The 11,463-nt window shown below is 37.0% G+C and overlaps 1 long non-coding RNA gene across 1 annotated transcript; it reads left to right on the forward strand.

Moving 5' to 3' along the window:
* Nucleotides 1-61: 61 nt before the first annotated feature.
* LOC123593375 lies at nt 62-5,675 on the forward strand. The gene is made up of 2 exons (XR_006710292.1): nt 62-319; nt 5,424-5,675. It is a non-coding gene; the product is annotated as an uncharacterized LOC123593375 (long non-coding RNA).
* The last annotated feature ends 5,788 nt before the right edge of the window (nt 5,676-11,463 follow it).

Consider the following 11,463-nt stretch of genomic DNA (forward strand, 5'->3'; position numbering starts at 1 on the left):
GCCCACACGGGTTTTCCCTCCGCTCTGCCCTTTCCAGCCCCTCCTCCGTTCCACCCCTTCCTGATGGCCCCTCCCTCCTTACACGGTTTGTTCCACCCTCTGGGCTGGGCGGCTCCCCGGGCCCTCGATTCTGACGCACGCGCCTACAGGGAGAGTCAGAAAGTTGTCGCGAGATGAGGAAATCCTGACGCTGGCTTTGTCTTCCTGACCCGGGAGGTGAAAAGTTTTTGTTTCCCGTTTCCATAAAGGATAGTTACTTAGAAGTTGCCATTGTTACCGAAACGCCAGGTTATATAGTCCTCTGCTTTTAAACCTTTAGGTAAATATACATGGAACTAACTGATTTTTTTGGTCCATTAACGATCTGGGACTTAACGTTTTCCGCTGGAGTTGCTGTTCCTCAAGCGTAGTTGTCAGTGATTTGCGGTTTTTAAATTTTGTTTTGTTTTGGCTTTTTTTTGGCGGGGTCGGGGCCGGGGGAGGGGGTGGTTTAATCTCTTAAGAGTATTTACACTCATTACTGAAAACCTAGCCAAAAGACTAAACACAAGACTAAAAAAAAGTAAAGGACGTTAGCCGGAAGAGTATGGGAGACCCACTTAACGAGTATGTCTGAACATTTCCCGTGTTGCAGACTCACCCACGGTTTGCTGTACGTGTTTGGCCGCAGCTGGATTTCGTTGACTCTTAAAAGCAGATATCTGCCTCTTACCTCCCTGCTGTACCTTTTGTTGAGGGTGCAATTATAGAAATAATAGAACTAACCCTTGTAAAGTGGAATTAAAAATATTTAGGAATACATTTAGTTCTAGTCAAGTGCTTATTAAATGCCATTAAATTTATTTTCTGTTTCCCCTCTGATATGAAACAAAAGGGAGGTTTTACTTAGTAGTGGACCATTGGGAAGGTATGTTGTGGCAATTGCTGCCAGGAAAAACGGTATCAAAATATATTCCCCAGACTAAGTTGGGGAATAAAGTGCCACAGTAGGGATCTACAGAAGCTTCATGAAATCCTTACATATTATTCTGGGAGAAATAGTTTAATAGTAAGAGCAAACATTGCTATTATGATTAGGGTTGGAGTGACCAATTTATAGGAAATGAATTTTAATTAGAACCAAAGTTTCTGAGGCTCACCTTTCACCCTACATTTTTCTCACTTCATTTTACTTTACTCCATCTCACTAATGAACGAAAAGTACTATTCTGTAACAAGGCTTAAATACCAAATCACAGTGGAGAGTTTTGCTAAATTAGATTTCATTTAGAACCTGTAGCCATCTGTGTTACTTTGCAAATGCTGTCCTAAGAAAATGCCACCGATTGGGTGGTTTAAGCAACAGAAATTTATTTTCTCACAATTCTGGAGACAAACTCTGAGAGCAGGGCACTCACCGGTTTGGTTTTAGACCTTCTGTGGCCTGTAGATGGCCATCCTTTCCCAGTAACTTCACATCCTTTAACCTCTGTACCAGTCTGTATCCCAATCGGTTTGAAAAGGACACCAGTCATACTGGATTAGGGCCTGTGCTAATGACCGAATTTAACCTTACTTGCCACTTTAAAGATCCTATCTCCAAATACTGTAATATTCTGAGATATTGGCTGTTAGGATTTCAACATATGAATTTTGGGTGACACAATCCAGCCCATATGACCATCCATTTATGGTAAGCTATAAAGACACACTGAAGATTTTTAAATATATATTTCCATTGGGCTAAGGTGTAAAAACACCTGAGACAGAGTGAAGAGTCTCTGCTCCCATATTTTAGGTTCTTTTCTCCATCTTAAATTTTTTCCCATCTATTTCCCATCTTTTTCTTCCTTTCTTTAAAATTGGGGTATAATTAACATTAGCTTCAGGTATACAACATAATGATTTGATATTTGTGTATGTTGCTAAATGATCACCACATTAAGTCTAATTAACCCCTATCCCCCATACATAGTGAATTAAGTTTTTTCTTGTGCTGAAGATTTTTAAGATTTACTGTCTTAGGGGAGCCTGGCTGGCTCATTTGGTGAAATATGGGACTCTTGATCTGAGGGTTTTAAGTTCAAGCCCCATGTTGGTATAGAGATTACTTCAAAATATTAACAGAAAAAAATATGTAGCAACTTTAAAATATATAAAAGTATTATTGACTGTACTCACCATGCTGTACATTACATTCTCTTGACTTACTTATTTTATAACTAGTATTTTGTGTCTTTTGCCCCATTTTAGCTACCCCTTCAACCCACTGCCTCTGGCAAGCACCAATCTGTTTTCTGTATCAATTAACTTGGTGTTTTTTGTTTTTGTTTTTATATTCCATAAATAAGTGAGATCATATAGTATTTGTCTTTTTCTGACTCATTTCACTTAACGTAGTGTCTTCAGGGTCCATCCATTATGTCGCAAATGGCAAGATGTCATTTGTTTTCATGGATGAGTAGTATTCCATTGTGTATGTACATCGACATCTTTATCCATTCATCCATTGATGAATACTTAAGTTATTTCCATATCTTGGCTGAAAATAATGCTGTAATGAACATGGGGTACTTACATCTTTTTGAATTAGTGTTTTTGTTTTCTTCAGATAAATACCCAGAAGTAGAACTGCCAGATCATATGGTAATTCAATTTTTAGTTTTTTGACCAACCTCCATACTGTTTTCTACAGCGGATAGACCAATTTACATTCTCATTAACAGTGCACAAGGGTTTTCTCTCATTAACAGTGCAAAAGGGTTTTCTTTTCTCCACATCCTTGCCAACACTTGTTATTTCTTATTTATTTGATACTAGACATTCTGACTGGCATGAGATGATATCTCATTGTGATTTTGATTAGCATTTCTCTGATGATTAGTGATGTTGAGGATCTTTTCATGTGTCTGTTGGCCATCCGTATGTCTTCATTGGAAAAATGTCTATTCACATACTCTGCCCATTTTTTAAATTGGGTTGTTTAGTGTTTTGCTGTTGAGTTGTATGAGTTCTTTATGTATTTTGGATATTGACCCATTATTAGAACATGATTTACAAATATTTTTCTCCTGTTCAGTAGTTTGACTTTCATTTTGTTGAAAATTTCCTTTGCTGTGAAGAAGCTTTTTAGTTTGATGTAGTTTGAGTTCATTTTTTGTGTATGGTGTAAGATAGTAGTCCAGTGTCATTCTTTTGCATGTGGCTGTCCAGTTTTCCCAGCACCATTTCTTTGTTTTTAAAATTTTTTTTTTTCAACGTTTATTTATTTTTGGGACAGAGAGAGACAGAGCATGAACGGGGGAGGGGCAGAGAGAGAGGGAGACACAGAATCAGAAACAGGCTCCAGGCTCTGAGCCATCAGCCCAGAGCCCGATGTGGGGCTCGAACTCACGGACCGCGAGATCGTGACCTGGCTGAAGTCGGACGCTTAACCGACTGCGCCACCCAGGCGCCCCTTCCCAGCACCATTTCTTGAAGAGTCTGTCCTCTCCCCATTGTATATTCTTGGCTCCTTTGTTGTAAATTAATTGACCATATATGCATGGGTTTATTTCTGGGCTCACTATTCTGTACCACTGATCAATGTGTCTGTTTTTATGCCAGTATCAAACTGTTTTAAGTATCATACAATATCATAACTTTGTGGGGCACCTGGGTGGCTCAGTCGGTTAGGCATCCAATTTTTGATTTCAGCTCAAGTCATGATCTCAAGTTCATGAGATTGAGCCCCACGTTGGGGCTTGGGATTCTCTTTCTCTCTCTCTCTGCCCTTCCCCTGCTTGCTATCTCTCTTTCTCTCTCTCTCAAATAAACTCTAAAAACATAATTACTATCGCTTCATAATATAGTTATCAACCAGGAAGCACGATAGCTCCAGGTTTGTTTTTCTTTCGTTTTTTTTTAAAGTTTATTTATTTATTTTGAGAGTGAGTATGGGAGGGGTAGGGGGAGAGGGAGAGAGAGAGAGAGAGAGAGAGAGAGAGAGAGAGAGAGAGAGAATCCTAAGCAGGCTCCTCACTGTCAGCCCAGAGCCTGATCCACAAACTGAGATAATGACCTGAGTTGGACACGTAAGTGACTGAGCCACCTTGGTGCCCCTACGTTCTTGTGTCTCAGGATTGCTTTGGCTGTTTGGGGTCTTTTGTCGTTTCGTACAAATTTTAGTATTGTTTGCTTTATTTCTGTGAAAAATGCCATTGGAATTTGACAGGGGTTGTTTTGAATCTGTAGATTGCTTTGCATAGTATGGACATTTAAACAATATTCTTCCAGGTGATGAGCACAGAATATTTGTCCACTGTTTATATAATGAAAAAATATTAATCTTCAATTTCTTTCATCATTGTTTTATACTTTTCAGTATACAAGTTTTTCACCTTCCTCATTAAAATTTGTTTCTAAGTATTTTTTTTATTCCAATTGTAAATGGAATTGTTTTCTTAATTTCTCTTTCTGATAGTTCATTATTAATGAATAGAAGTGCATTAGAGTTCATATAGTGGTTTTGTATCCTGCTACTTTACTGAAATTCATTCATTCTAACAGTTTTTGGTGGAGTCACTTGGTTTTCTATATGTAATATCGTGTCATATGCAAATAGTGACAGTTTTACTTTTTCCTTTCCAGTTTGGATGCCTTTTATTTCTTTTTCTTACCTAATTGCTTTGGCTAACACTTCCAATACTGTGTTGAATAAACGTGGTAAGAGCATCCTTTCTTGTTCCTGATCTTAGAGGAAGAGCTTTTACCTTTTTACCATTGAATATGATATTAGCTGTGGGTCTGTCATGTATGACCTTTACTATGTTGAAGTATGTTCCTTCTATACCTACTTCCCATTTTGTTCAGTTTGTAATCATAATGTTGAATTTGCATAAATCTTCACGTATCAGAATACTACTCAGCTTTGAATGCTTTGCTTGAACGTCACTTGTTATGTGAAATTTTTCATTACTCTAACTGAATTTGATTTCCCTTTTCGACATACTATAGTACTTGGATTTTTCATGTGGTATCTGTATTATATTATAAACTTCTTGTGAAGGGACTGCGTCACCTCTCATTTGAAGTGCCTATCAGAGTGACTCATATTAAACACTCAGTTGGATTATTGAATGCTTTGAGGCAGTTAATATATATTTTATAGGAATTGAGAAAGTTTTGTATTTATCTTAAAAAGTGATTTTTCTCCAGGAGGTAGAGTTTGATCCCCCCACTCTCCCCCAACACCAAGATGAGTATTGGCTGTACTTAGTGACTTGCTTTCAAAGGGTGGGTAAGGAAAGAAGGGGAAAGTATAACTGTACAGTGGAGAAATATAGCAAACACTGCCTGGACGAAGTGATCAATAGTAACGTGAGCAAGAAGTCATATTGATAATGTGTACCTTGATAAGATGTAATGAAAACATTTCACCTCCTTTGTGTTATTCTTATCCAAAGCCCTAACCCTAGTCAAACCATGAGAAGAAATATCAGACAAAATCAAGTTGATGGACAATCTACAAATTATATATCAGTATTTAATATTGTCATGATCTTGAAAAACAAGAAAAGTCTGAGAAACTGTCACACCAGAGGAGATGATACATGATGACTAAATGTGATACCCTGTCTGGGAACCTCAAGCAGAAAAAGGACATTAATGTCAAACTAGTGAAATCTGAATAAAGTGTGAAATTTAGTTAATAGTAATGTGCCAATGTTGGTTTCTTAGTTGTGACAGATGTGTATGGTATTGTAAGATGTTAACAATCGGAGAAATTGGATGGGGGATATGTGGGAACTCCCTGTACTATTTTTTCAACTTTTCTGTAAACCTAAAACTATTTTAAAATAAAGCTTAATAAAAAAAGCAGTCATAAGTTTATAGTCTATTATTTTTGTTTTAAGACAAGTTGTGCTTTAGTGATGGTTTCTGTATATTCTTAGTGTGAAATTTGTGGCTGAGATGGCGATATTTCTAAATTTGTGGGAATTCGAGATCAAACCTAATGAATTTAGCGGCTGTTCAAGCCAAATCTTTGAGACTTAGAATACTAGGTAGAGATTATGTGGTAATAGAATTAAAATTTTATTGTAAACAAAGGTTGGTTTAAGGATTTTAAAGGTAGAATGCAAAGTGAAGTTGTTAGGACTGATAAAATGATGACTGGACAATACTTAATTCTGCATTTGATATACTAACTGGAACAGTTCATTATAGAATATTCATTCTTCAACTATGCTACTTCTCCCTACTCTATTTCCTTTTTCCTTTTGTGGTTTTAATGTAGAAACTACAGTGATCATCAGAGAAGCAAAATTAACACAACAGCACAGCTCTCATGAATGTTGAAATAAGTGGGAGAAAATATCAGGAAATGGCCTGTGGGCTTATTTACATTTTAAGATACTTAGGGTACCTAAACTTGTAGTTGGTATGTACTAGCAGCGTGACAGTGCTGGTAAGAAAATTATAATACAACTATAATGTCTATAAGAGAGCAGATGAGAGTTCTCCCTTATCTCTGCTGGAATATTCTTTTTGGTTCTGAACACTTTGCTCAGTTGTTAAACATTTACAAGACTCTGTCCAATGTTTATTGAGTATATATGACCCTTGCCTCAAAACTCCAATGGAATTGAATAACTTACAATCAATGATGTCACACTTTTTCCAGACTATTCAAAGCTCAAAGCCTAGGAGTCAGCTTTGATTTCTCCCTATCCTCCATTTTCAATTTTTAGTGTATTTCTGTATTAGTCAGTGTACTTTTTATCTATTGTTATGTTTCAAATTAGCCTAAGCATAGTGGATTAAAACAATAAGCATTTATTATCTCACATAATTTCTGTGAATCAGGAGTCCAAGTACAGCCTAACTGTCTCAGTGTATCTCACTCATGAGGTTGTAATCAGGATATAGACTGAGACTGCAGGATCCTCTTCCAAGGTTGCTCAGTTATAAGCTTAGCAAGTTAAGGCTAATTGTTGGTAGGAGGCCTCAATTCCCCAGCATGTGGATCTCCACTGGGCTGCTGGAGTGTCCTCATGAGATGGCAGCTGACTTCTCCCAAAGTAAGTGATCAGGAGAGGAAGTACCAATGATGTTATGACCTAGTCTGAGAAGTTACTCGCTATCACTTGTTAGAAGCAAGTTATTAAAAGGGAGAGAAATTAAACTCTATCTCTTGAGGGAATATAAAAATTTGTTAGAAGCAAGTTATTAAAAGGGAGAGAAATTAAACTCTATCTCTTGAGGGAATATAAAAATTTGTTGACTCAAGTTCAAGCTGCCGCAGTAAGAATGGGTGAGGTTGTGTTGGTGTTACAAACAGTCCAAAATCTTTGTTGCTTAAAACAAGTATTTGTTTCTTGTCATATTCTTTTCCATTTTAGTGACTTAGACTAATGAGGCCTTAACCATTTGTGATGTTTCTAGGCAACAGGAAGGGAGATGAGAAGGTAGAGAATCACATACTTGTTTTTAAAGGCTTCCATTCTGAAGTGACAGTCCTCGCATTGCTTCATATCCCATGGACAAAAGCAAGTTGCATGGCTATACCAAACTTCAAAAGGGTGGGGATATGGAACCCTACTATGTGCTTCTAAGGATAAGAATCAGAAATATCAGTAAACAGCATTAGTGATTTCTGCAGTTGCCGTGTTATAACCTTTTTGACAATTATTTTTAGATCAACTTTTCCTTTCCTTTTCTCTATTGTCATACTACTAATCTAGGACAACATGTCTGAATTGGCTCCCTACTTTTCTAATTTCCCATTTCCACTCAACAGAATATTTTTGAAATATTAAATTTCCTGAAATACTATTTTCTCCTTGTTTGTCACTTGCTACAGAAACTGTAATGGCTTCTCCACTGATTATCATCAGGTCAAGTTTCTAATCTCTGGACATGTTACAATGTATGGTACTATTACCATGCTCATTCCTAGTTTCATTCATTCTATTTCATAGCATAGACTATATTTCCCATTTTTTCTACCCATTCATTAAGACACATCTCAGTTCTTAATTATTTTTTACATGAATCTTTATCCAAAATATTAGTGAATATTGGTCTCTTCCCTTTCTTGCCTTTGTTTTTAAAAGTTGTTCATCAATAAATATTTAATGTGCCTACTATATGGTTTTCTACTATACACTGGGCCCTGTTCTTAGTGCTGGGGCAAGAGCAGTAAACAAAGCAGACAAAATTTCTTATGCATGGAGTTTATATTTTTGTGGTACAAGACATGTAAATAAGAGTATTAGAGTTATATCAGAGGAGCAGAACTACTAGGATATAGATATAGATATATCTAGTGTAAGGTAAATCACAGCTGTCAAGTGGAGGAAGCAAGGTAAACTGGCAACTGCAAGAATGAACTGAAATCCATGAGAATGGAGTGGAATCTGCATTGATTTCTCCCTGGTTCCAAGGGTTCAACTTTGATGATGGAGTTGATCTGCAGGAGGAGTTGGTCTTTTGTTACAGACCCGAGTTGCTGACATTGAAATAGAGGATCCTGCAAGGGTTAAAGAAGATACAGACCTGGCTTCTGCCCCAACCTACAAAATGAGCTAGCAGATAAGTGACAACTTACATAATTAGCAATATTGCCTTATGCCCTATACTGACCTTCCAAGTGTGAAATTATATGATGGCTGTTTCACCTCCATCTACTATGAAAAATGTCTCTGTGGCCCATGCTAACCTGGAACTTTTCAGGCAAAGAAATGGAAATGTAGTACTGGCTTAGCTAAGTTGACAAAATAGAACCACAATAAGTAACTTATATGAAAATTTAAAGTCAATGAGTGCTATGGAGAAAAATGAAGGGGATGAGAAATGTTTGCGGTGAGGATAGAAATAATTAAAAAAAAAAAGTGTTCAGGGTAGATCTCCTTGAGAAGGTGACACTAGGTCAAAGACTTGAAGGTGAGGGAATGAAACATGCTAATATCTGGAAGAAGAATATTCTAAGTATCAGATGCTCCCTAAGTGGCACCATACCTGGTGTGGTAGACAGCCTTTTATAAGATTCCCAATGATCCCCACCTCATGTTACTCCCTGCTTTATGTAATTTCCTTCCTTTGCATGGCAAAGTGATATGTCACTTCTGAGATTAGGTTATAAAAGACTGACTTGTTTCTTGCTCCCATTCCTTCTCTTGTCTTTTTGGATTGCTTGCTCTGATGAAGTGAGCTGGTATATTGGAGAAGCCTATGTGGCAAGGAACAGAGAGTGGTCTCTGGCCAACATCCAGTAAGGAACTGAGGCTAGAAGACCAATAGCCCCTGAGGAACTGAATCCTGTCAACAACCACATAAGTGAGATTGGAAGTGGATCTTTAACCAGTTGAGCCTTAAGATGACCACAGTCCTAGATGCTGATTGTAGTCTGTGAGACACTGAAATAGAGAATCCAGCTAAACCAGACAATATTGTTTTAAATCAGTACATTTAGGAATAGTTTGTTATTTAGCAACTGATAACTCATATACATGGCATGTTCAAGGAACAAAATGAGACCAGTTTGGGGTGGGATAAGCAAGTAGCAAGTAAAGTTAAAGAGACAATAGGATTTCTAGATCTTTATGAGTCATTAAATGATTTTTAGTTTTTGTCTTTTTGTTTGTTTTGAGTGAACTTGGTAGCTGTTGGAGAGTACTGAGTAGAGGAGTGACATTATCTGACAGGATTTATACGTTTTTTTTTTTCTCAAAGCTCTATTGAGAAGACATACAGGGGATAGGGTTTGAGCAGGGAAACCAGTTAGGCTAGTGTAATAATGCAGATGAGAGAATGGTGATGAGAGAGAGGGATCCCAGTAGAGGAAATAAATGATTAAATTCTGGATATATTTTTATGATAGAGCTGACAGAATCTGATAATTGAATATAGGTTGTAAGAGAAATGGATACAGAATATGAAAAAAAATAGCTCAAAGGGTTTTTGATTATTTGTTGTGATGGGGATGACTGCAGGAGTAGGTTTTGGGGAAGGAGTACTTAGGAGCACAGTTTTGTACATGTAAAGTTTGAGATATGTTTTAGACATCTAAGTAGAATTTTTGAGTAGAGAGTTAAATATATGAGTATGGAGTTCTGGGGAGAGATCTGGTCTGGGAGCTCTCAAAGTGTAGAAGCCACTTAAAGCCACGAGATTGAATGCTAATAACAAAGAACAAAGGATAGATAGAAAAAGGGATCAAAGACTGAGCTCTTGTGCATTCTCAACATCTATCTACCAGGAAACGTAGCAGGAACCAGTAAAGGAGACTGAGAAGTGAGGAACAGAGGAAAGCCATTGGAGAGTGGTATCCTGAATGTGAAGAAGAAAGTTTTTCAAATAAAAGGTTGTTCATGGTACAAATAAAATGGAAGTTGAGAAATGACAGTTGGATATAGCAATATGGAGGTCATTTGAGACCTTGTTGAGGACAGCTTCACAGAGAATGGGAGAATTGAAGACCATAAATTTGTGGAGTTATGCTAGAAAGGAGAAGAAAAATGGGGCAGTATCTGGAGAGGAATGTGGGACAAAGAGAGGATTATTTTTCTTCAGGAGATATCACAATCCCAGATTTCAAGGTGTCCTACAAAGCTATAGTAATCAAAATAGTATGGTACTGGCATTAAAATAGACACATAGATCAATAGAAAAACAGTCCAGAAATAATCCCACACTTATATGGTCAATTAATCTTAGACAAAGGAAGCAAGATATACAATGGGAGAAAGACACTCTCTTCAACAGACAGTGCTGGGAATACTGGGCCACTTTCTTACACTATACACAAAAATAAATTCAAAATGGATTAAAGACCTAAATGTGAGACCTGAAGCCATAAAACTCTTAGAAGAAAACACGGACAGTAATTTCTTTGATATTGGCCATAGAAACATTTTTCTAAATATGTCTCCTCAGGCAAGATAAAAGCATAATTAAACTGTTGGGACTACAACAAAATAAAAACCTTCTACACAGTGAAGGAAACTATCAACAAAACAAAAAGACAACATACTGAACAGGAAAGGATCTTTGAAAATGATATAACTGATAAGAGGTTAATATCCAAAATATGTCAGGAACTTATACAACTCAACACCAAAAAATAATCTCATTAAAAATGGGCAGAGGACATGAATAGACATTTGTCCAAAGAAGACATACAGATGGCCAACAGACACATGAAAAGATGCTAAACATCACTCATCATCAGAGAAATGCAAATTAAAACCACAATGGTATATCACCACACACCTGTCAGAATGGCCAAAATAAAAATGCAAGAAATAACAAGTGTTGGCAAGGATGTGGAGAAAAAGGAACACTCATGCACTGTTGGTGGGAAGGCTAATCGGTGCAGCCACTGCAGAAAACAGTATGGAAGTTCCTTAAAAAATTGAACATAGAATTACCAGATGATCCTGTAATTCTAATACTGGGCATTAACCCAAAGAAAATAAAAACACTAATTCAAAGAGATAATAT

This window comes from Leopardus geoffroyi, chromosome B1, assembly GCF_018350155.1.
Source record: "Leopardus geoffroyi isolate Oge1 chromosome B1, O.geoffroyi_Oge1_pat1.0, whole genome shotgun sequence".
Lineage (NCBI taxonomy): Eukaryota > Metazoa > Chordata > Mammalia > Carnivora > Felidae > Leopardus > Leopardus geoffroyi.